Source organism: Podarcis liolepis, assembly GCF_965112155.1.
Source record: "Podarcis liolepis genome assembly, chromosome: 7".
Lineage (NCBI taxonomy): Eukaryota > Metazoa > Chordata > Lepidosauria > Squamata > Lacertidae > Podarcis > Podarcis liolepis.
Window position 1 is genome coordinate 35,449,530 of NC_139561.1, and position 26,345 is coordinate 35,475,874.

Sequence of the window (26,345 nt, forward strand, 5' to 3'; positions counted from 1 at the left end):
AGCGGTGGCGCGCGCACGCGCGCTCGCGCACACACCCTACCCTGCCCTCTCCCTCGCGCGTGCGCGCGCACCCCGGCTAAGGGCAGCAGCTGCAGCTCAGAAACAGAGAGCTGGCTCGCTCTCCTTGCGCACGCGCACGAGACCTCGCCTGACGGGGAATGAGCGGCGTTAGGTGGAGGGAGGATAGAATTAGATGGATTTGTGGCGCCGCCTCCTCAGCTTTTGGATGTACCTCATCCTTCACTGAGGTGAGACAAGATTTATTCCTCTCACCTAGTTAATCTTGAAATATATGGTTGTTAACTTGGGATCTCCTTTAATAATAATAATAATAATGATAATGTCCTGTGATATTTAAATAACAGGAAATAATAGTAAAGTTTAACCATTTAAGGCAGAAATGTTTACGAAATTAACTTTCAAGCTAATTTTAATAAACTTTCAAAATTATTTATTATTTATTATTATTATTATTTGCTTCCCATGAGGCCTCTAGAAGCGATTTGCAATGTGCAGTAATGACGTATGTAGAAGTTATGTATACAGAAACCGTATCTGCATATAAAAACAATTTTGGGGACAACAGCAGGAAATCTAGAAACAGTTTAAAAGAACGGATACTGACTGAGAAATATTTTAAAAGGCTTTTTGAAAGAGGACTGAAATGATTATTATGTTGGGTTATATTCCATTTTTGCTTGACTCAGAGTAGACCTACTGAAATCAATAAACATGGGTAACATTAAGTCCATTAAATTCAGTGAACCTACTCTGACTAGTTCTGAGTAGGATTAACATTGGATATGATCCATAATTGTGTGTGTGTGTGTGTGTGTGCGCGCGCACGCGCGTACATACAGTACTTTTTTGATTAAAAATAAAATGTGCTGGTACTTGTATCTTGGTACAAGATACAGCACAAAATGGTTGACATGGGCAGCGGAAAAAGAGGTGGTTGCACCAGTGAATACATCCACACACACTGTTATTATATCAGGCTCCAGAACACATCGTATACATTTATCATATTTTTGTTTGGCTCACCTCTTGGTCTGGGTGTCTAACACTGAACAACAGACCACAACCAACCACGATTTGGCATAATGTGTTGGGTGCTTCGTATTATCTTCTTGAGTTAGAATTCCACTCCACCTTATTTCTCTTTCTTTCTTTCTTTCTTTCTTTCTTTCGCTCTCTCTCTCTCTCACCGACCTACCAATCAGGCAATAACAAAGAACCCACCCACATTATATGCCAGGGATAGAGAACCCTCCACTCTCATAATCACTGAGGGACTACTCCAACTCCCATAATCCATGACTGTTGGTCATACTGGCCGGAATTATTGTCAAACCCCATTGCTGTAATAACTGTGTTTTAAGGGCATGTGTTTGTATATGCTGGTCTGGCCTTGCCCAGTGGAATGTGCCTTCCCAGTGTGGTTCTTAGCCTAAAAATTTCCCCATTCCTGATTTAAATTATGATTTAACCAGAATGAAACTACTGTAATGGAAACATTCAAGTGAGCTATCTGTTTTAAGTATTAGATTATCTATTAATTGTTGTAATAAATGACATTTGTTTTGAATTATGGAAATGTTTGATAAATTCTGCTCTTAAGTTTAGTAATACTAGATAATGTAAATCAACTCTGATGATTTATAATTTCCTGAGATTGGAGGACAATTACTTTTGCATTCCAGTACATTAGGTGCAGTAAAGTAGATACAGTCATTAATTACCTTGGGTGCCAATTACCTTGCGTGCCATTTCATTAGATAAGGAACTGTTTGCTTATCTGCTAAATCAGTATTCGTGATAATGAATTTATTGTCATTAAATTCTACAATCTAAGCTATATAATTCATTTATTATGTTGATTTCCCATGTACTTAAATATTCTCTTACCTATTGACAGCATTTCTGGAGGTGAGCAATAGCCCCAAGGCTTCGTTTTGCTTCTCTGCCACCACTTAACAGTTGTTAGATCACTTTCCCAATAGCAGGAATGGGGACATGTGGCCCTCCAAATGTTGTTGGGCTGCAACTCCCATCAGACCCAGTCAGCATGGCCAACAGCCAGAGATGTTGAGATTTATAGTCCAACAACATATGGAGACACACATTCCCTACCCCTGACAAATAACTCATGATCTGCAGCCATCTTGTCCAGGAGAGGCTAGTCCAATACATGCATTACATGCCTGCAGGAATGCAATGCATTCACACAACAATTTATTCCATTTCTCCTAAAAGGCCTGTTCTCATGTTGCCACCCTCCGGAGAGGGTCAGGACTAGCCTCTTCTGGACAAGATTACATGTATTGGACTAGCCTCTCCTGGACACGATGACATCAGATCATGGGTTACTTGTCAGGGGTAGGGGATGTGTGCCTCCATATGTTGTTGGATTCAAATTTGAATTCAAATTGTAATACAATAAAAACTCAATGTAAGAAGCAATAAAAATATGAAAAATATGAATTAAAAGTCAGTAGGAATATTTAATGTGATAAATGTGCCATCTTCAACCATAAATCCACAGATGCTCTACGGACCACCTGAATGAAACTCACAGACCATTGAAGGTCTGCAAACCAGTTTGGGGACTCCTCTTTTAGATGGCAAAGTGAGATATAAATGATTGGCAATAAACAATAGCTATAATTGACAATAATCACAACTCTTGTCTTTCCTTCCCTTCTTTTTCCACTCTCTTTCTTCTTCCAATCCAACCCATCATTCTTTCATCCCACCAGTTTATCCGAACTATTGTGTTAGAAATCTGGGTTTTATGCACAAAACCCTGCTCTCCTGTTGGCTATAATACAAATAGCCTGTTCATTTAGCCTATCTGATTTGCATATTCATAATTGGACTAACCTCTATGACTTCTCCAAAACCTCCTGCGAAGCTGTTGTCTTCTCCTTCCGCTATAGCTCACTAGTCACCCTAGTGTAATATGGCTTTGGGCAACAAGTGTAAAACGAGGGGAAATATTTACAAAATTAGGCAATGTTTTAAATGCCCCTGCTTGAGACCAATTGCAAAACCTTTTATCATGAGAGTACAACACTTCAGAAATTGGCAAGAAACAGAGGCCAAATGAATGAGCCTCTTTCCAACTGTGACTGAGATTTGGCAGACATGAGTGGAGGTTCCTCACTCATTCTGAGGTTGAGAATTCTTGGGAAACTAGACAGCAGTGCTCCCAATATTTGATGAAATGCAGCCTGCACTATGGAAAGTAATACCTTACCTTGGACTGCACAGCCATTAATACTCTTAATGCTCCCTACCATTCATGCTAAGCATCTTTACAATGCTGTTGAATCACTGTGTCTGGGATTCCCAATCATTTCTTTTCCCTGAGCTGCATATTCTGAAAGACCACATTCCCAGGACCCTGGAAGTGTTTTTGAGGTAGAGTGGGGTGGCCACTCAAGGCAGTCCACTTAAAATGGAAATGGAAATGGGTTCTAACTGAAAATATAGTTTATGAATATTATTAGGATACCCTGGTTCCCCTCACAGAACTACAGTTCTCAGAGTCATTTGACAGTCAATCCGTATTCCCAAGGAACTCCGGGAATTATTGTTCTCTGAGAGGAATACAGACCTCCTAACAACCTTAACACCCATAACAAACTACAGTTCTCAGGATTCTTTGGGGAAGCTATGACAGTTTAAAGTATTATGCTACTGATTTACATGTATAATGCAGATGCAGAGCAAGTCTTGCTGAAGAAAAATCTTGTGCAAAGTCTACTCATTTCTCATTAACCCTTTAGAGTTACTTTGAGAATGTAATAGTGATGGTCCATTATGCATTGGACTTCCAAGAAGCTTTGGACAAAGGCCCACTCTAAAGCTGTCTGAGTACACTTAGGAGTCAAAGGATAAGAGGAACAGTCCTCTGGTTAAGGAGCAGGAAGGAGAGGGGGGAAGGAGTCAGGTGTGTGTATTACCCTAATGCGGCTGATTTTACAGAGCAGTGAGGGGACTGTAAAAAAGACATTAATGGCTGCATCCAGACAGGATTATTGCATTAGTTTTCCTGGTTATAATGCTAGTGCTGTGCCATTTTCTAATGTTCCTTTTACACTTCGCTACCTGCTTCATTATGGAACTGTGGCTTTTTTATTGATGTATCACCATGTCCCCCTAAATTTCATTCACATCCTTGACTATGGTGTGACACAGCAGCCGGCATCATTGGACATGTTGCCGCTGTGTATGCAGATGTGCACTTCTGTTTTCCCTACGGTTCCTCCATGAAAACGACAGGAAAGAACTGTATGCCAGAATACAATCCCAAATTTCGTCCCAGTGTATGATCCATGAAAACCTCAGGGAACTAGCATCTTACAAACCTCCCACGATTTTGCGGGTTAATGGGGTTGCAAACAGATTTTGTTCTGGAAGCAATTAGCACAGAAATGAAGGCTAAACTTCCACCACATTCCTGTAGATTTCTAGAAGTAGTGTTTAAGTCACACGAAAGATCACATAAAACATGTAAATTATCAGATAAGGAAACATCAGGAAAATGGAATAAGGCGCTGTCTGAATGCAGGCTGTGTCATGTTGCACATCTGAGTGCCAAAGAAGCATAATGTTCATTGAGATGAATGCCTACAGTGACAATAGTTCATTCAAGGAAGATAATCTCGTTTTAGAAGCCTGCCAACTTACAGTGTCACTTCTGCTTTTAGGCTAGGGAACCTTTTTCAATAAGTATGAGGGTTGTTTTTTTTTTAAAGATATTTGTTAAAAGTTTAATAGTTACAGAAAAAAGAAGAAAGAAACAATAAAAAGTTCACAATACATCAAAAATAAAGAGAAAAAACAAAAAAAACCAATACAACAAAACAACAAGAAAAGCAAAAACATTTAAAAAACACATCCAATATCTCTATATCTCTACCTTTCATTTACTTGTATCATCGACCTCCTCATACCTCCCTTTTTGTATTCTTGTTCAATTAGCTATTTCAGCAAATCCTTTCCATCTTTCTTAATTTTTGTTCTATAATTTATCTTAACACAATCTAACCTTAAATTTCCACTTTGACCCATTAACAATCTATTTTTACTTAATTCTTTATAACATTTCTGCTAAGGCCATATAACTTCATTCCAGCATCCTTCTAACATTCATTAATTTTACAATATTTCTGTAAATAAACTTTAAATTTTTTCCAGTCTTCTTCCACCGACTCTTCTCCCTGGTCTCGGATTCTGCCAGTCATTTCTGCCAACTCCATGTAGTCCATCAGCTTCATCTGCCATTCTTCCCAGGTGGGTAGATCTTGTGTCTTCCAGTACTATTTTTCAATACAGTAACCTCCCAAGGGTCCCATGCAACCTCCCAAGGGTCCCATGCTAGTGGTGGGCGGTGCCAGAGGCAAAAGTGAACTGAGCAAAATATATGATCTTGTACAGTAAGCTATGCTTCAACCATGCAAAAATCAGCTTTCCATGTGTGCATGCACTCACTTGTCCCTATGTATACACACATTTCTTCATCCAGGCAAACAAGAAGCGTTATCACAGTTCAAAGACATATTCCAGCAAGGCAAAGTACTCAAGGGGGGGGGGGCGTGTCCTGGGAAAAGTCTCAGGGGCCTCATAAACTTGCAGAGCCACATTCCATTCCTGAGCCTATGGTGAGTCATGAGGGCCAGATAGCAAAGGCTTGAACACTGCATTCTAGCCCTGGGCTTGAGATTCCCTCCTCCTATTCTACTGTTACGTAACAAACCTTGGAGCCTACAAGCTTCTTTTTCATTGGTGAAGTCACCATAATCATATTATTCTGAGTCTCATGAGATGCATTTGGAAAGGGTTGTCTCCTCTGCGGCAGGATCATTCAAAGAAAGTTAATACAGCGGGATTATGTTAGCTATCCAATTTGGTATGGTAATATTGAGCTTTGCCAGCAGTGTCTCCTTAATTCTATTTATTAAAACCACTGCATTCACGATAGGCTGTGGTGTTCTATTACTTTGTCCTCAGAGAGTTGGTTCTGTGACCAGTGTCCTCCTTAGAAAATAGGAAATATGCTCTCTTGACTTTGAGCCAAGGCGCTCTAGATTTCATCCGTGCAAGGTTAAATATATGCCCCAAAGTAAACACAAAATTAAATACAAAAATCCCTTAAGCTCTTCTGTTTGAAATAAATCTCAAGCCTCCTGCCCCACCACCACCTTCTTCTTAAAAAACAAAAACAAAAAAAGTACATTCAGAGTTCTGCCTGGAAGAAAATTTATCACTCATCAGCTCATAAAGATACCCTCCTTCCAAAGTATTTTGATCTGTATGTCTGCGTGTATACACATGAGGAAATGACATGACCACAGTGTGCAGTGAGGCAGTCAACTGAAATCCTTTTGTAAGCTCTGTCAGTGCTTTTGGTGGATACTGCTGAAAAGTGAATTTTCTCTATAAACGAGCTAAAGCTGGCGCATTGTCCGGACATCTGCACAGAGTAAAATAAACATCCATTTCAATAATGTATGGAATAAATCCTGCTCGAGCTGGCCTGGAGGGGATAAACAGAAGCATTACACAGCACATCCTCAAGCAAAGGGTGGGGCATGCACTTTTCCTGCCAGCCAGATCTGGACACCACCGATTGCATCATGAAGAGAGAACATGCTTTAAATTTATGCCGTGCAGCCCGAGGCACTGTTGCTCCTGTACAAATGCGCCTTGCTGTGTCTGTGAACCAAAAGCCCCAGCTACATCTCAGATAGCCTGCTTTTTCCTATGCCAGTGAGGCTCATTTTGTACTCTTAATAGCAAACTGTAGGACAGTTGGATGCAGTGTTGGCTCAAAGGTGTGCAGGGACTTAGGGTAACCATTTATGCGTTAGCTTCCCCCTACCCACCCAAAGGAAACATACCATAGAGAAAAGAGGGCATGCATTTGCATAAAATCAGCATATGCTAAGGTCTATGTGCAAATTTAGAACTAATGACTGCAATTCAAATAGAAATACAGCCTGTCTCACAACAGTGAGGAAGACTTTGACCAGGTAGCACACGTGCCTGCTCAGTCTGCTGTCCAGCTACTCACTGTTCCTGATTGACAATAAGACTCCTGATCTCCCGTCTTAGGGGTCATTTTATCTTTAAACTGGACATGAACTGGGCAGCCCTTCAAATCAAGGACATCTTCAAATAGAGAACTGCCTTCCTATGCTTCTTCAAACAGTAGATTGTCCTCTATAAAGTAGGACATGAGACTATGCTAGAAAATGCTCAGTGGGGCCTCTATTGCTTACAAGTCACGACTGTCATCACTGCGCACTGAATTCTCCATTCCATCTGGGCATGATCTGCACCATTGCCCAGCAGAAGACAAGACTGTGAGGCTCCAGTGGTTTAGCTTTAGTATGTTCCCAGTTATGCCAGCCCCTGGTGCTAGGGATGCAAGAAGGCATCGTTTCCCATTCTACCCCATAGTTACCACATACAGATAAGTTTCTGTTCTGTTGCAGTTCGTATTTCACCAAAAACTCTATTATTTGATTTACTCTCCACACTGGCAAAATGTAACTTATGATATTCCACCCTATTATTTTCAGTGCTAAGGAAATGCAATGCAAATGGGTGTGTGGAATCAATTACTAACATTTGTGGACCGAAAGCAACAACAGCAGCAAATACCAATCTTATTCACTGCATTCATTTCTGTTTTGGGCATGGGCTGAATAAGTGAACATCAGCAACATTTTCATTCTTGTTTTCATTTTTGTCTGAATTCTCCAACATCTCTACCTAATGCTGGACCTGATTATGTTTTTCTAGTGTATCTTTGACCTATCAGTGCAGGTTAGTAACAGAGAGTAGAATATATATCATATATATCATGAGGCAGCCAGGGCAGTAACGCTTCCAGTGAGATCAAGGATTTTACCAGTATGTCCCTAGTTTCCTCTGTGAGTCATTGGGAGGTTTTGCACTTCCAAGATAGGAAGTCAATCTGTTTAAATGCCTGTCTGCTCAGATGTAATTCCTCAGCTGTCATTTTGACAAGCAGATCCTTCAGCTTGAGTCTGCAAATAGCTGATGTCCACCCACCATTCCTTTTATCACCTTTCTGATTATTACAGAAGCTCAGTTTGGAAACCCCTCAGAAGAGTAAAGCCTGGAGATGATTGATGTCGAAATCTCCACATTTCTGCCTTGAGCTCTTTGAACCTAGTGGACAAATTTAATTAGTACCCAACTTTGAATCTCCCAACAAGAAAGAGAAAGAAAGAAAGAAAGAAAGAAAGAAAGAAAGATTCTTAACTAGAATCGAATATCTTCAATTTTATATGCAGGATCCCAAATTCTCTGGAATAGCTGTAGGACAACAAAAGGAATAAAGCCCAATGCTGAAGTGGCTGTAAATTAAGTCTCGCTGATACTGCATGATTTGTCTTTTCTTTACTTCTAGCCCTCGTGTTAATCAGATGCTCCACAGGGGTAAAAGAAGTAGGGAAGGGAAGGGAAAAGGAAGCAGAGAGCACTTTTGATGAATTAGTAGGGGTGAGGAATAAATGGATCTGGGAAATGAAAATGTCATCAGGCCACGGCCGATTAATTCCCATTGCAAGAGGTATGAGAAGGAGTTTGTACTGGGTGGCAGCAGGGGCAGGCAGGGCGACACATGTAGTAAACTACTGAATAAAATAACTTGCTCACCAGGGCCCAGAAGGGCTCACTTGGAGCCTTTATTACATATCTTAAGGTGCATAGCTGTCAACTTTTCCCTTTTCTTGAGAGGAATCCTATTCGGAATAAGGGAATTTCCTTTTAAAAAAGGGAAACTTTGACAGCTATGTTAAGGTGCCCGGTGAAAATGTTACTTTATAACCAGGCTTTCGGCTGTTAACAATAACAATAATTTATTTACCGTATATGCTGCCCCTCTGACTGGGTTCCCTATGGTAAGGTTACCAGACGTCCCCGTCTCCCGGGGACAGTCCCCGGATTTACAAATCAGTCCCCATACAAAATCCATTGAAGTTGAAAAGTGTCCCTGGATTCATTGAAAAAAAATCTGGTAACATTTCCTATGGCCTTTTAAATGTGTTTGTAGGAAGGGTTTTATTGGTTTGCTATTTTTTTAATGTTTTGTGTTCCTAATTTATATTTATATTTTGTGAACCGCCCTGTGATCTTTGGATTAAGGGCAATATACAAATTTCATAAATAATAATAATACATTCTCCAAACACGTTCCCTCCAGATGTCTAGAAATACAACACCTATCACCCCCATACTTCAGACTCTACAATTATATGGTTCTATGAGTTGTAGTCCAACAATGCCTGGAGGCCACACATTGTCAATATATATGAGTGTATATATGAGTGTATATGTGTGAGTGTCATGGGTCGTATATGTGTGAGTGTCGCTTCACCTGCTGAACAGTAACCTGAAGGCAGAGTGACTCCACCTGCAGCTGATCAGCCTTCAAGGACACAAAGGAGAAGGTGCTGATGAGAACTAGGTGGCTTCAGCCTTCTTAAGCAGAGCTTCCAGCAGCAGTCAGATGCTGGTTGCAACACTTGTGGTTCCTGGTTCTATCTTGCTGCTTCCTGCTCATTTTGACTCTTGACCCCAAGAGCATCGGATTCCCTGACCCCTGGATCGACTGCCACATAGATGCCAATGCAATTCTGGGCTGCATCAATAGGAGTATAGCATCTAGATCAAGGGAAGTAATAGTGCCACTGTATTCTGCTCTGGTCAGTCCTCACCTGGAGTACTGTGTCCAGTTCTGGGCACCACAATTCAAGAAGGACACTGACAAACTGGAACGTGTCCAGAGGAGGGCAACCAAAATGGTCAAAGGCCTGGAAACGATGCCTTATGAGGAACGGCTAAGGGAGCTGGGCATGTTTAGCCTGGAGAAGAGGAGGTTAAGGGGTGATATGATAGCCATGTTCAAATATATAAAAGGATGTCATAAAAGGATGTCACATAGAGGAAGGAGAAAGGTTGTTTTCTGCTGCTCCAGAGAAGCGGACACGGAGCAATGGATCCAAACTACAAGAAAGAAGATTCCACCTAAACATTAGGAAGAACTTCCTGACAGTAAGAGCTGTTCGACAGTGGAATTTGCTGCCAAGGAGTGTGGTGGAGTCTCCTTCTTTGGAGGTCTTTAAGCAGAGGCTTGACAACTATATGTCAGGAGTGCTCTGATGGTGTTTCCTGCTTGGCAGGGGGTTGGACTCGATGGCCCTTGTGGTCTCTTCCAAACTCTATGATTCTACTGTTTGCCTGACCCTAGGACTGGACCTGACTTTGGATGTGGATTCTGCCTCCAGGCAAGTTCACCTCAGAGTCTTTTCTGGTTGGCTGGCCTCCCACTCCATTGAGCCCTGCGCGTTGCTCAGCAACAAGACTGTGGGTGGGTGGGTGTGGTGGGTGTAAAAATCAACCCCCCACCTTTTGGGGACCAGAGGCACATCTGGAAATCTTAAGAAACTGTCATGGACACCACAAAATACCCACTTCCAAAAAGATGCTCAAAAAAACCCACCCTAAAAAAGGAGGGGAACCAAAATTACACAAGGCAAGACATATGTGCCAAAACAAAATACAGGCAAAAACAGCCCCCTCTACCCCAAAAACAAGAGGCAACCCTCCCCAACCAAACCAAGACACAATTCTTAAAATGTGGGAGCAGCAGGGGGCCTTGGCAGCCACAAAGAAAGGCACTATGGTGCCAAATTAGAGACCACTACTGTAGAGTAAAAATTGTAATGCAGCAATACATTTTAGAAGCAATTTTGAGGGTTTTTTGTAGGGGCGAATGAGTACAAATGATCTTCCTGCAAAATTCTAGAGTGTAGGAAAGTATGCTTATTTTGCCATCTCTAGCGTTCCAGAAAGAGAGACTACACACTGTGGATTAAGTGTTAGAACTAAAACAGTTGCTGGCACAAAACTTTGCTATTATTTGCTACAGTGAAAAACTTACCTAAACTACCAAGACACCTGATTGCAGTGGAGAGAGTGGCAAAAATCCACTATATCTTTATACTCCCAAATTTAAGAGACAAGCACCTGCTACATCTGAGATTGACTTACAAATGCCTGAAGCAAGGCAGATGATAAACAATTGCATGTGGTTTTTTTGTTTGTTTTTTATTGACAGCATAAAATTCTAAATTTAAACTGCCAGGTAGGAAGATGTTGCATGGATTTTAAATGATGCTATATCTCACATTTATGAGCAGTCTTTTAATAGAAAAAGAGCCCGTCTGGTGTCTGTGGCTGATAGCAAGCAAGTTAATGCAGCACTTTGGGAGTGCAGAGAATAATGTGGACAAAATGACTCTGTACTTGAAGGCAGATGAGAAGTAATTGTCAGCGATGACTTTGGAAGATAGGAAGCTGCCTTTAAGTGAGTCAGACGGTTGGTCCATTTAGCTCAGTATTGTCCTGAGCAATACTGGATTTACGGTGGTGTGAGCACAGAGGACACTGAGCCAAGGGGGCACAAAATAATAATAATTTTTTTAAAAGGAATTATTGTGAAAATGAGAAGTATTTTGGGGAAGGGTGCCAAATTTTGTCCTCGCTCAGGGCACCATATTACCAAAGTCTGCTACTATCTTGAGATGCTGGCAATAATGTTCCTGGGCTTCCTACAGAGTCTTTCCAATTCATACCTGGAGATGTCATTTGGGATTGAACCTTGGATTTTCTCTCTACAAAGCATTTGCTCTACTAATGAGGCACGGCTCTGCCTAGGGAAGCTGCCTTATACTGAGGCAGGCCATTCATCCATCTAAACCAGGGGTCGGCAACCTTTTTCAGCCATGGGCTGGTCCACCGTCCCTCAGACCATGTGGTGGGCCGGACTATATTTTTTTTGTGGTGGTGGGGGGAATGAACAAACTCCTATGCCCCACAAATAATCCAGAGATGCATTTTAAATAAAAGGACACATTCTACTCATGTAAAAACACGCTCATTCCCAGACCGTCTGTGGGCTGGACTGAGGCGGCAATTGGCCGCATCCAGCCCACGGGCCTTGGGTTGCCTAGCCCTGATCTAAACTGAGGAAAAGCACATCATCTAGGCCAATGAGGGGGTGCAGCCTGGAGAGAAAGGGTGTGGCCTGGGGAGTGGGCATTGCCTGATGAGATACCTGAGGGTCAGATGAAGGGGACTGGAGTTCCATATTTGGACCTAGGCTCACAACCTCTAGTGTACATATTTTAAAGGAAGGAAGGAAAATGAAATAAAGGAACAAGTAAGTTGTATGTTGTCAGCTGTCTGGCATCATCTCCTATTTTGAGCTCTGATAACAAAACATCTGATAACAAAAATATTACTTGACAAATGGATTAACAGAGAAATTGATTGACAGAAATTACATGGTAAGCAGGTGGAGAATCTATGACAGAGCTGCTGCCGCTTCCCATGCCCTGCTGGGTCCCACTGCCTAGGGAAGGAGGTTGGGAGCCATCTTTTCTCCTAAGCCTGATGAGTCACAACTCAATGGTAGAGCACAGACATGGCATGTATAACGTCCCAGGTTCAATCCCCACAATTTCTGGGTAGGGCTGGGAACGTCCTTTGCCTGGAGAGCCACTTCCAGTCAGTATGGACAATACTGAGCTGGGTGGACAAATGGTCTGACTCAGTGCAGTTTCCTGTGTCAATATTTAATTACATCCTTTATTCAGAACCACAAGGACTAGAATAATTTTGAAGGAAGGGCCATCTGCCTTGCATGCAGAGAGGGTCCCAGGTTTGATCTTTGTCATCTCTAGGTAAGGCTGGTAAAGAATCCTGTCTGAACCCCTGGAAAGCTGCTTCTTAGATGGACCAGTGATTTTACTCATTAGAACGCAGCTTCCTTTGCTCCTAAAGCAGAGCAAAAAAAAAGAGTCTGAAAGCCTGGACATCCAATGCAAACCTGGTGCAGACCTCGTTTACTCATAGATACTAGGGGAGCAACTACCATCCTTGAAATGTATGAAGTGGGTGTTGGATAAAGAGAGTTTTGCAGATTAGTTTGCTGGCTTGTATAACCCTTTTACTCATGCTTGGAATCCCATCCTAGAATAAAGGAAATAGCTACACTCTACTGACTTTCAGATAAGCACAATTGGGACTAATTGGCCTGTCCCAGACTCATTGAGCCCAGACTCTTGGCAGTCTCCATGAAAGGAAGATGAAGGAGGCTGTTGGAAAGCAACTCAACAGCTCTGGCTTCGAGTCCTTTGGCTGGGCCTCAGATATAATCTGTAGCCTAAATTTACTTGCTTTTTGTGATCCTTCATTCTTCCTTGTCCTGCTCTGAGCCTGCTAATTACCTAGAGTTCCTTCCCAATATCATAGAAACATTAGTCCATCTAGCTCAGGATCATCTGCTCTGACTGGTAGTGGCCCTTCATGAATTCAGATAGGGGACACCCCCAGCCTTATCTGGATATGTTTCTGGGGATTGAATTTGGGACCTTCCGCATTCAAAGCAGATACTCTACCACTGAGTTTTAAGCATTCCCCATCCTCTTCGTTGGGTCATATTGGAAGTAGAACATTGACAGCCCTACCCATGAACTTGCTAATCCTCTTCTAAAACCATCCAGGTTGGTGGCCATCACTGCATCTTGGGGAAGCAGATTCCATAGTTTAACTATGTCGTATGTGAAGAAGTACTATATTTTGTCTGTCCTAAATCTTCCAACCTTCAGATTCATTAGATGGCCTCAGATTCTAGTATTATGAGAAAAACTTCTCTCTGTCAACTTTCTTCACACTGTGCATCTATCATGTCCCCACTTACTCACCTTTTTCTAAACTTAAAAGCCCCAAATATTGTAACCATTTCTTATAGACAACTTGGTAGTATCCCATGAGTTTCAGAAGGGTACTCACTATGTGAGGATAACTTACAATGGGTCTGCATTAATACCTGGAAACAGCAGGAGTCACAAGAACTTCAGTAGCTGTATTTATGAATCAATAAAAGGTCAACATCTGCATAGATCAGCTAGTGCTTGGTACATGGATAAGACTAAGAGCTTGTCCACACTTCTGCTTGTCCCATGCTTTCTAGGTGTGAGTTTGGGCAGTTTCTCATTTGTCCCACCATTCTCCTCAGGAAAACCCACTGTTTACCACAAAAATGGGGGGAAAGTAAATCTGCAGAAAAACTGATTGGCATTTGTTCTGATTTAACAATAAACTGTGGGTTTCCCCAGCAGAAAGTGGCAGGACAAATGGAAGTGTGGTCAAGCCCTATGGTTCCAGCTAGTTCCCACTGAGCTACGGAGGGATGTGCAAAATCTCTCAATTTCAGTTTCTTTTAGTTTCTCATTTCCGTTCATTTTTCCTGCATTTCCACATCAGTTTGCTAAAATAATAATAATAATTGTCATGAAAATTCATTAGCGTTTTAGTTCAAATTTAGTTCAAAGTTCTGCAAGAGGGACAGGTGTCTCCAAGCAATTCCTAGCACAGCACCTATTATAGACTATGACTTCTATGGCTATGACTTCTTTGGCAGAAGCCACAGCTGCTTAAAGTGATACCATACAGCTTTAAATGCATGGTGTGAATGTGGCCTGTATGTGGAAGGGGACATTCCCACTGAAACAAAACAAAGGGCCTTCTCTGAATTTAGAAAATAGAGTGTTAGGTAGTGAGGTATAGCCTGACTTTCTCTCTGACACCCTCGTTTGCTCTATCAACAAAGCCAGCCTACTCCCTCAGCAAACAAATCCTTATTATTCCATATATATCCTGACTAATGCCTTAATTTTCCCATAGCAGAATCCTAAAAGGGTTTCATTTATTCATTTTCCCTATGATGCTTAGTGCTTAGACAAGTGGAGACAGGGGCGTGTCTTAAACAAATCTCAGCAAAGCTAACTGATAGTAATTTTATCTCCAAAGCATAATGCAAATGGAGCAATCTCATAGTCAGGCACCTACAAGATTGTCTTGGCAAGATGCCAGCTTTGACTCACAAATGTTCCTTGGCTAAATTGGATCCAGATGTTTACATGACATAAAATATTAACAAACATTTCCCAGGGGCAGCCAATAGTTATTGAGCTAGTAAATTAATAAACGAATCCAAAAAAGAAAGAAAAGAAAAATCATTAGGGTGGCACCCAAGTCTTTAGCCAAACATCAGCTTTAGTTTATTTATTTTAATAAAAGAGGGATGTGTTATTCTAATTTAATTAATTACAGCCATTTAAAAGTAATGTTTGCCTAGGTTATTACTGAAAGGTTATGCAGGATAACATTTAGGAAAGCAACCCTTATCCTGTTTATGTAAGTGATTAAAATTGTACTGCTTGTTCTTTTCTCAAATGTTTCCATGCCCCCACCCCCACCTCTCATGAAGAAACAGAGCTGAATTAACAATTATATTGAGTATGCTGCAGAGATGAGCCCAACTCATGTGGTTCTTGCCATGGTTAGGTGGAATGTCATTGTTGCAGAGATTGTCTAGAGGCTCATGGAGAAGAATAGCGATGGCATGGTCGGCGGTTCGAATCCCTGCAGCAGGGTGAGCTCCCGTCGTTCGGTCCCAGCTCCTGCCCACCTAGCAGTTCGAAAGCACCCTTAAGTGCAAGTAGATAAATAGGTACCGCTTTATAGCGGGAAGGTAAATGGCGTTCCGTGTGCTTCTCTGGTGCCGGTTCGCCCGAGCAGCTTCGTCACACTGGCCACGTGACCTGGAAGTGTCTGCGGACAGCGCTGGCTCCCGGCCTCTAGAGTGAGATGAGCGCACAACCCTAGAGTCTGTCAAGACTGGCCCGTATGGGCAGGGGTACCTTTACCTTTACTAGACATGATGACTATGCTCTGCTTCAAGGCTCGGAGGCAGTAATACTTCTGAATACTAGTTGCTAGAAACCATAGGAGGGGAGAGTGCTCTTGTGCTCAAGTCCTGCTTGCAAGTTTCCCACCAGCATCAGTCGGCCATAGAATGCTGGTCTAGATGGGTCATTGACCTGACCCAGCAGAGTCTTCTTATGACCTTATGGTCTTCTTGTTCCTATCCTATTCTCCGAAGCAAAGCTGAGAATATAGTGGCAGTCAAGCTGGAGAGGGCTGTGGGAAAAGTTAAATTCTAAGCAGTTTGTCTGGAGGCTATATACAGTTCTGTTTATAAGGAGCAAGATCACACCTTTCTTTTAGTACTCATGAGTACAGTCGTACCTTGGAAGTTGAATGGAATCCGTTTCGGAAGTCCGTTCGACTTCCTTTTTTTTTTTTTTTTAATAATTTTTATTAATTTTCCAAGCATATATAAAACAGAAAGTAAAACAAAACAATACAAAACATACAAACAAATAAACACGTATAATTTCTTAGACTTATTTTCATACACCTTATTTCCCAGACTTCCCCATACCTCCCTTTTTCTGCATCCTTATGTTAGCCCTTTCTCAGCAACCCTTAGTTCAATTAATTCGCTCATTTTCATTTTACATTCTTTAAAGTTATGATTTACAGCTGCAAATCTCTATTTCTTATAACCATAACATCTCAGCCATCGTCAATCTTACAACAGTCTTTAAGATATTTTAGGAAGTCCGTTCGACTTCCAAAACATTCAGAAACCAAAGTGCGGCTTCTGGTTCGCTGCAGGAAGCTCCTGCAGCCAGTCGTAAGTTGCAGAAGCCCTGTTGGGGCATTCGGCTTCCAAAGAACATTCGTAAAGCGAAACAGTCACTTCCAGGTTTGCGATGTTCAGGAGCCAAAGCGTTCAGGGACTAGGCTGTTTGACTTCCAAGGTATGACTATTATGTCAAGCCAGGGCTGTTGCTGGGCAGGGTCAGCCTTGGGCTGCTTGCACACATTTTATTCTAGAATCGATGGAGCCTGAGTACTTGCTTTTCGTACATAGTCCACACACAATCTATAATAATAATAATAATAATAATAATAATAATAATAATAATAATAATAATAATAATTTATTATTTATACCCCGGCCATCTGGCTGGGTTTCCCCAGCCACTCTGGGCGGCTTCCAAAAGAATATTAAAATACAATGATACATCAAACATTAAAAGCTTCCCTAAACAGGGCTGCCTTCAGATGTCTTCTAAAAGTCTGGTAGTTGTTGTTCTCTTTGACATCTGGTGGGAGGGCGTTCCACAGGGAGGGCGCCACTACCGAGAATCTAGATCTATTGCATTTCTTGTTGTTGTTGTTGTTGGCATCCGTCTATCGAGAGACAATTGAGAGACAATTGAGCGTGCCTCCTGGGGTGAATCTCTGCAGAGCACAAGCCTGGGCAGTGTATATGGAGGTCCTAGGCTGCCCAGTTGTCAAGGGCCCACCTTGGTCTCACTGATGAGGCCTTAGGAACTCTACTCCGGATTTATGTAAGGTTTACTCCTTATCCTTTCCTTCTCTCAAAGGTGTACCACAAGGGAGAGGGTACAGATTTTCCCTCAGGGTTTACCCCCAAAGCCTTTCTCACAAACGAGTATAGCTGCATGATGGGAAATGTAGTTCAACAACATCTGGAGGGCCCAAGGTTCCCTATTCCTGGGATAGAGACACTGTAATCCTTTGCTGCCCAATGCTGCTGTGGTTGGTTCTCCTCCTGGGTAAAAACCTTGATCTTTCTCTTCTGTAATTAGCCTCAAACTGGTACATCCAGTTTAGGCAGGTGTTCCATTTGGTTGCCACTTTTGCAATAACCACAGCAGTCAGTTTGGGATTCAGCATGACTTTGCATCTTAAAAATGCAAGATACAGTTTGCACTATGAGAGTGAGATGTTATTGGGAACTGAGCTTCACTTTTTGTTTTGTTTTTGCTTTTGTTTAAGAAAGTGTGTGTCAGCATTAAGTCACACATCAGTGATGGGAGGAAGAAGGCAATAAATCTAAAGTTTATTGGATCATTTGCTGTAATTTCATAAGACAGGAATATGAGGGTGACTGCTTCAGTGTTGCTAATTTGTGACCTGCCTGTTATCTTTAAAAGCCAGTGCAGGCCTGATTTATATATTAATTTTTTTAACCGCCACATTTTAAGCAACACTAGGGGCTCAGCTATACAGCTGCAAATAAAAAGTTTTAAGTGTGTTGCAAAGTGCAACATACAAATGTGACACTAGATGGCAGCAGTGAGCTATGGACAATTCAATGTATTTTTCAAAACTTTTTAAAAACACCATTCTCACAGCATTTTTTAAGGTGTGTAGATTCTACATAGGATAAAAAAGAATATCAAACTTTCCATATATGGTTTCCCTTCCTTGATCTTTCTTTGTTTTGGCACTTTTAATTCTTGTTCCCAGGTTTGAGAATCACTGTACCAAAAGGTGCCACTAGGGGGGAAAAACCCCAAACACCCCAAACCAAGCTAACATGAAGCATGCTATAACTACATCCTCACACATTCAGAAATTTCTCCAAAATACCTATGACATAAATGCTTTTCAATTTCAAGCAAAAAGTGGGAGATTAATTTAATCATTCCCTTATTAAAACTGGAATGTAAATAAAAACAATCATATTTGCCATTGTATTAACCAATTACAGTCATTATAGAGAAAAGTAATTAGGTTCCCCTTAATAGAGGAAATATTAAATTGGCTTTTAATGATGCCCCAATTAACTGTTGTTATTGCTGCAATCAAATCAGGATTTTGTGCACTTATTAGTGTACCAGACCTGAGTCTAGCAGACCTAAGAAAAGCGATCTTAGTCGTATCCAGATACTGTCCAGGACAAATCAAGTCTTGGACAGTGTCTGGATAAGACTGTGGTTGCTTTTCTTAGGTCTCCTAGAGTCACCAGCAGTGTTGCCTGAAAGCCATTTCATCATCATCAGTAGTAGTATACCACCCTTCATCTGAAGATCACAGAGCGGTTCACAATATAAAAATATAAAATGAGAACATAAAATACACAATAAAACAAAAACAAGCCCCAAAAAACCCTCCCTCCCACATTTTAAAGGCCATAGAATGTTAATCAGCCAAAAGCCTGGTTATAGAGAAACCTTTCCACCTGGTGCCTAAATATATATAATGAAGGTGCCAGGCAAGCCTCCCCATGGAGAGCATTCCACAAACTGTTGGATGTGAGCTTTGCTGAGTTCTATGGCCCTAGCAGGTGTGGTGAACCTTTTGCATTCCAGCTGTTGCTGAAATGCAACTCCCACCACCAGCTCCAACAACATGGCCAATGGCTGGAGATGATGGGAGTTGTAGTTCATCAACATCTGGAGGAACAGATGTTCCAAACACTTAGTTTCCAGCAATAGCAGAGATTCTCAAACTCTGGTCTGTGGACATTGGTGGTCAGCGAGCTCCACACAGGTGACTCACAAAACCGTCAAGGCACTTGCTAATTGTTTGTTGCTATCTCTGCAGCTAAGCTATCAATTCATGCAATCACTTTTAAGGCCTCTCTACCAGTGTCCTCTATTAGCCTGGGAACTTAATGTGGTTGCAAAATAAATTGGCGGGGAGATTAAAAAAAACTGATTGACTGCCAATGCAAAATCACATTCTCTCTATCCAGCATTCTGGAAGTTCCTTTACAAAATACTTTGGGGGGGGGGGTCTGTCTGTTGATCTCTTTTCTTGTTGTTTTTTAACCCATCCTATAAAGGCAATATTCAGATCCTAACCATTTGGAGGGACGGGACAAAAAAAAACCAACATTCCTAATTAACTGGGTTATCTATGCACTCTTTGTGATCTTGACATTTCCCATGATTGCATGGCATGCGGCAAAGCATATCCCAGAAATAGAAATTTCCATTTACTTTCTTCTGTGCTACGCAGGAATATCTTGGCATCAGTTCATAATACATTAGCTTCTCAGTAATGCAATAGCAGAGCTGGCTATCTGGCCTCAGCTAAGGCTATTTCTGAAGCTTATTTGATTTTCTTTTTAGCAATATTATAAATAAAGAAACCATGCAGCTTAACCACTGATAAGCAGATAATGTGCTTGGGCAAGCAACTTGGAATCTTGTTGAAATTGCCTTGTAGCTGAACCTCAGGATCTCAGACTCTTGATTCACTCCCCACTCCTCAGATTGGGGTGGGGAACCTTTGGACCTCTGATGGGGAGGAGAAATGGGATGAGGAACTCAATCCTGGGGAGGGTTGATGTAGTTTGGGGGGCACTGTTCCAGATGCTAAGGAGGGGCTGAGGGATCTGGCAGGGAAAAGTCTTGCCTTGGTCATGTTGGACATTCTGAGAGGGGAGGAGGAATCGGGTGATGCAGCTGCACCTCTGCCTCCCATCATCAGAGCATTTTGCACCCCCAGGGAGGCACCCCAGGATGGATAGGACAGTGAGCTGATCAACACATCTCCACTTCCAGGTATACAATGCTGGCTGCACTGACTTAAGCAGACCCAACCTACTCACAGGAGGGTTCGTTTGCTTGCTTGCCAGAGGCAAGCAAGCACCAACCATGTAAATCACTGCACCCACCCTACTCTTCAAAAGATGAGCTCAGGGTGTGTGTCAAGTGTTGGGGACAATATGTTAGATTACGCCTAGCCACATGCCATAGTGCTCTGACTTGCGTACCTTGTAAACTGATTTATGTTTGAGCTGTGTAGTGAATTCTAGAAAGAAAAGCCTTTGACAGTAATTGAGCTGAGAGTACTGCACCTACAAGCGCCTCAGCCTAGCTTGAGGAGCACAGGCCAGGCCACGCTGGGCATTTCACCTCTGCCCGTTCCCCACCCCTCTGCATGTGCAGCCTGAGGCAGCTGCCTAACTCTGCCTAATGGTAGGGCCTGCCCTCTCACTGCCGCTGAACTCAGCAAAAGGGCTTTAATTAAACAACTTAAATGAAAACAAGAGCACCATGTTCCAATAACCACAGTTCCAAAGGCAAAAGAGTATTTATTTGCTTACCCTAAGGTTACCAGACGTCCCCGTTTCCCGGGGACAGTCCCCGGATTTACAAATCAGCCCCCATACGAAATCCATTGAAGTTGAAAAGTGTCCCCAGATTCCTTGGGAAAAAAATCTGGTAACCTTAGCTTACCCTCTTTCGAGTATCATTCTTGGGATAAGTGGGGGGAGGGGGTCTTGTGTGTGTGTGACATCTAGAAGCAGGGGGTGGGTTTTGTCCCAGGAAAGATCCTGGTGAGCTTGCATAGGAAAGGCTCCATGCCATGTTATGTAAGGGAGATATTCCCAAAGCAGCAGCCCAGGGCCCCATCCCGTAGATTGCATAACAAGTTCAGGGAACGAGCCAAATGTTCTCTCTGATGCAGGAGTGGAATGTTGGTTGGGCGTTTTGACAGCCACCGCTGGCGTTTCTCTTTGGTCTTTTTGGAGTAAACAAGGCTTTCAAGTGCCCTCTGTTAGTTTACACATGCCAGATGATTGCGGCTGGATGCTTTCCCTCTTCCAATTTCACAGGCTAAATTGAAAAATTAGTAAAACACACGCTTATCCAAAAAAAAAAGTGGTGGGGATAGAGAATGTAAAGTGGTTGGGGTGTATTGGGCACAGTCTGTAACATTGTGGCTTTAGCACTTAAGACAGGGGTGGAGAACTTCTGATTTTGGGGCCAAATGTGGCCCTCCAGACCTCACTGTCTGCCCCCCTCAGGACTCCTCCTAGGCCACACCTCTCACCAGCTCTGCTTTCCATCCTCCTTAAGGGTGAAAACCACCAAACAGTAAAAAACAACAACACAATTAATCATTAGTATGATCTCTCTCTCTCTCTCTCATGTATCTATCTATCTATCTATCTATCTATCTATCTATCTATCTATCTATCTATCATCTATCTATCTATCCATCCATCATTACAATAAAAACATCAAAGTATCAGCCTTTTCCTTAAAAACAATCGGTCCCCTCTATCACATCTCTTCTTTATTTTCAGCAAATCCATTCCCTGCATCCAGTAGTGTTTGAAAATGGGGGAGCAATTTAAGATAAAACAAAATATAGAAGGTTTTGTTTATCAATAACTTGCATGGGTGGCACCAGGGAAGGCAAGTACCTGCCAAACAATGAGCTCGCCCCTCACTGTTGGACTTCTGTCATTAAAATATACTGTTATTTTTATTTCACAGATCTTAACATGCCCACCTAGAAATAGACTTTGCCTCATCATGTGTGTTCCCCCAGAACTTTTCAGGTGTCATCACTGATAAATTAAGTGAGTTAGGATTGCGCAGCTGCATTTCATGTTCACTCAATGTTTTAATATAAGGACGATTGTAATACAAACAGGAGGCCAAGCACCCAGCACACAGAGGCATTTGTTGGGGGCTATGCACACCACTGTGGGTTAAACTACAGAGCCTAGGGCTTGCCGATCAGAAGTTCAGCGGTTTGAATCCCCACAAAAGGGTGAGCTCCCGTTGTTCGGTCCCTGCTCCTGCCAACCTAGCAGTTCGATAGCACGAAGTGCAATTAGATAAATAGGTACCGCTCTGGCGGGAAGGTAAACAGCATTTCCGTGCGCTGCTCTGGTTCGCCAGAAGCGGCTTAGTCATGCTGGACACATGACCCGGAAGCTGTACGCCGGCTCCCTCGGCCAGTAAAGCGAGATGAGCATTGTAACCCTAGAGTCATCCGCGACTGGACTTAATGGTCAAAGATCCCTTTACCTTTATGTACCCCAGGGCTGATGCCTGGTTTGCCCTCCCAAGCACCTGCTGCTGCTTGACTCACAGAGGCTGCATTGCTGCAGCTTCCAACCTCCTCTTAATGCTTGTGTGAGAACCTAAGAAGAGTCTGTTAGATCAGGCCAATGGCTCATCCATTCCAGCATCCTGTTTTCATAGCAGCCAATCAGGTGCCTGTGTGGAACCTGCAAGCAAAATCTGAGTACAAAAGCACTCTCCCTATTTGTAATTTCCAGCAATTGGCATTCAGAGCCATGTAACCTCCAGCAGTGGAAGTCGAACATAGCCATTGTGGCTATTAGCCATTGATAGCCTTTTCCTAATGTTTGCCTGTGCCATCACCAGGGCACCAAAGTGGCAACAGGCAGGCTGCCGAGGCTACCCCCTTCTGAAATATCTGTAACCAGGCCTGATGATCTGGCGCCTAATGCTTAGTTTAAACTAAAAAGAAACCAGCATTGTCGAGGGTTTATCTCCACCTACTGGTGGAAGGTTACACCTGTTTTTTCCAAACCCTTCTGCGCTAGGACTTCCAAAGCACGCCTTGTTTCTTGACTGGCTGAGGCACCCTGCAAGTTCACAGCATCTATCTTGATAAAACACTTCCTTTCACACAGGCAGGGAGAGGGTCAGGTCTGTCAAACTGGCCCTTGGAGCTGTCCTCAGGGCGCCTACCCTCCCCAGCCTTGCTTCACACCTTCAGTTTCCCTAAAGAGAGCAAAAGAGTGTGGAGTCCAGAACCAAGATGCTATGGAATGGATTGTATGGGAAGAATTAGGTCATGGGTTGGCATTGTGCAAGGAAATGACTTACTTGCTTGCTTGCTTGCTGCCTTTTTATCTTTCTTTATAGACAGAGTGGGTTTACACAAAAATAGCAGACAAGAAACAGAAAGACCAGCCTTACAAACAGGCTTACAAACAGGAAGAGAAGTGGAGGGAAAAGGTAAAGGCAGCTGTGGCTCAGTATTTCACAGCTGGAACAAAGCGCTGAGCTATAAGCATTTATAGCTGCTCTTCCCTTAGGAACACAGGAAACATCCTTATGCCATCAGATAACTGATCACTCTAGCTCAGCTTTGTCAACACTTTGAAGACGCTCGAACTCAGGATGAAAGGGAGAAACGTGCTAAGAGGAAGGCACATTTGGCAAATGCTCACCGTGATCAACTGCTGCCTGGAAACCTATGTGCTTACTGTGGAAGGACGTGTGGATCCATAATTTGGCCTCCACTCACTTACGGACTCACTGTTAAGACTGTTTCATGGAAGTCAATCCTACTCAGCTACAAGTGATCGCCAAAGAAGTATCAGCAGCAGTAGTTTTCCAGGGTTTGAGGTGTGAGTCCTTCCTAACCCTGTCATGCATTGAACCTGGGGCCTTCTGCATGCACCTCCCACTGAGTATGGCCCTTCCATCCAGTCCTACCTTTGGTACTTGCATTTTAAATAGCCACCTCTGGCTGCTCTGCCTTCCCTGTTCTGCAGTATATCCTTGTTGGGGGACGCACTCCTTTATTGGGCTGAGGTTTCACTAAGCAAAGCTTTTAGTCACATTTGTTTGGGGTTGTACAGATGTCTGTCTTTCTTTCATCACTCCATCCTATAACTGAATTACATGCTAAAATGACTCTGGGATAAGGGAATCAGTGGAAATTGTTGCTTCAGATTGATGGTCCACCACTGACAGAACACTCATGATGCAATATAAGAAGCATACAAGCAGTATCACTCAGAACACCATGCCATGAATCTTCATATCTAGGAAGTCCAATGAGGAAGATGCCACATAAACACAGCTAGACTTAAGTGACATTATTACCAGGCTACAGTATTATTTTTGCAGGCCTGGTTTCCAGCAGCTTGAGCTGCTAACCAATTAAGACAGAGTACTTGGAACAAAGCTGGCTGAGTCAATTAGCTTAACCAAAGACCTGGACTTAAGCTGCTCTGTAAATCATCTTGTTCAAGTTTCACAAAATAATGCAGCCCCTTTGTGGTCGCAAGATGCCGGGCCAAGCTTTCAATAGATGAGGTTCATTACCAAAGCACAACAGTACAGGAATGTGAAATTCATGTATGAAGAAAGAGGAAACTCATAGCAGAACCTGAGCTGACCTGCCTGAATTCACTGCACTACTTGCTTGGGCCTTAAAGTTCTTCCCTTTCCCTTGCGTATCTTTGAGATGAACTCACAGCACCTCCCAGAATTGTGCTTTCCAACTGCCACCATCTTCTTCCTCTTCTTGTTATGTTTTTGCAGCAATCTTGGTTGAAACTGTTTCATAAGCTATTTCCTGTTGATTTGTTTGCTTGAGTATTTTGACCATTTTCATTCAGAGGATCTAGAGCGGATGAAGTCCTGGAATGTCAAAACCAGTATTGTTGCCCTCGACAAAAGTTGAGGCGAGGGTGGGGGAAGGCAGGCCTCTAAATTCCTTCCTAGTAGCAATGACAAGATGTCCATTGCCATGCCCCATCTCACCAGCTGCTCAGGGGTGCATGAATAGGGTTGCCAGACCTCCAGGGCTGACATGAAGTCTCTAGGCTTGCCTGGTCCCCTCAAGGAAGCAGAGGGAGGACTTGTGCCTTGCAAGCATCATCCTGGCAGGAGCTGGTTGCAAATTATTGCATTGACTCTCTCATGAGTCTTCCTACCTCCTCTCTCCCAATTAACCTGTCTCCAGGGCTCAGTGGTGGGAGTGCAGAGGAAGGATCACGAGGTACCACTCCCCATGACACCCACAAAGGACATCCCAAAGTCTCAGGGTTGGGCACTGAAATCTCAGGGTCTGGGGTGCTCCTGACCTGGAAGCCCCAACAAGAAGAGGTGTGTACAGAGTTCTGTAAGCACAGCACAGTTGGAAATGACAATCTCATTGGTAGGATGGATACAGTTCTTGTGTAGCAGTTTGTGTTGGGTTATGAGCCAAATAGGAAATAAAACTGGCCTTTTCTCACTTGTATTTTCAGACCAACTACAAGAAAGGGGGGGAAATATGCGTTCTTTCCCCCTCTGCTATGTTGCGGCCACCAGCTCTGGGGAAGTTGTACTGAAATGTCCACTGCAGAATAGCAGCAAGCCATTGTGAGAAATGGAAGTAACCTGCCTCGATCGGAGCAGCACTCCCAGGGTCCGAGAAGCATTTCCCCCACAAGAAGGCCACTATAGCACCCTTATGTGGAGGGCTGACCCCTCAAGCCTGGTGCAGGCCTTTCATGGTATAAGGAATAAAGCCCCATTACTGAGAAATCATGCAGATTCTCAGTTGTTTGATTTTTTTGCTAAATTCACCATGCTTGCAGCAAACGTTTCAAAGGGCTATTTTGCTGGTGTTATTTGTGGGTTAGAGAGATGGGCAGAGGGTGCACCAGAGCTCATCAGCACACTTCCAGTGAACTTGGTTACCACTAACACTTTTTAGGGTTCTGGCAAAATATGGTGGATTTGGGGACCTTGGCCTTACGCAATACACACAGGGTCTTAAGCAAAAGCATACAGTATCACTTAACACAGATTTGTTATTCCTTAGGCAAGGGTAGCAAATGTGGAAGGTACGTTGGACTACAACTCCCATCATGCCTAATCATGGGGTCTGAAGGCACAGCAGCCACCACCTTGCTAGGGCCCAGTCAGTGTCTGGATGGGTGACTGCCTGAGAACCACATGTATACCCTGTTGGGTCCCATGATGGAAATAAGGTAGGGATATGAATGT

At 42.9% G+C, this 26,345-nt stretch overlaps 1 long non-coding RNA gene across 1 annotated transcript; it reads left to right on the forward strand.

Moving 5' to 3' along the window:
- Window positions 1-104: 104 nt before the first annotated feature.
- On the forward strand, window positions 105-25,883 carry LOC310711693. Its single transcript, XR_014528594.1, has 3 exons — window positions 105-248; window positions 23,481-23,573; window positions 25,601-25,883. It is a non-coding gene; the product is annotated as an uncharacterized lncRNA (long non-coding RNA).
- Window positions 25,884-26,345: the final 462 nt, after the last annotated feature.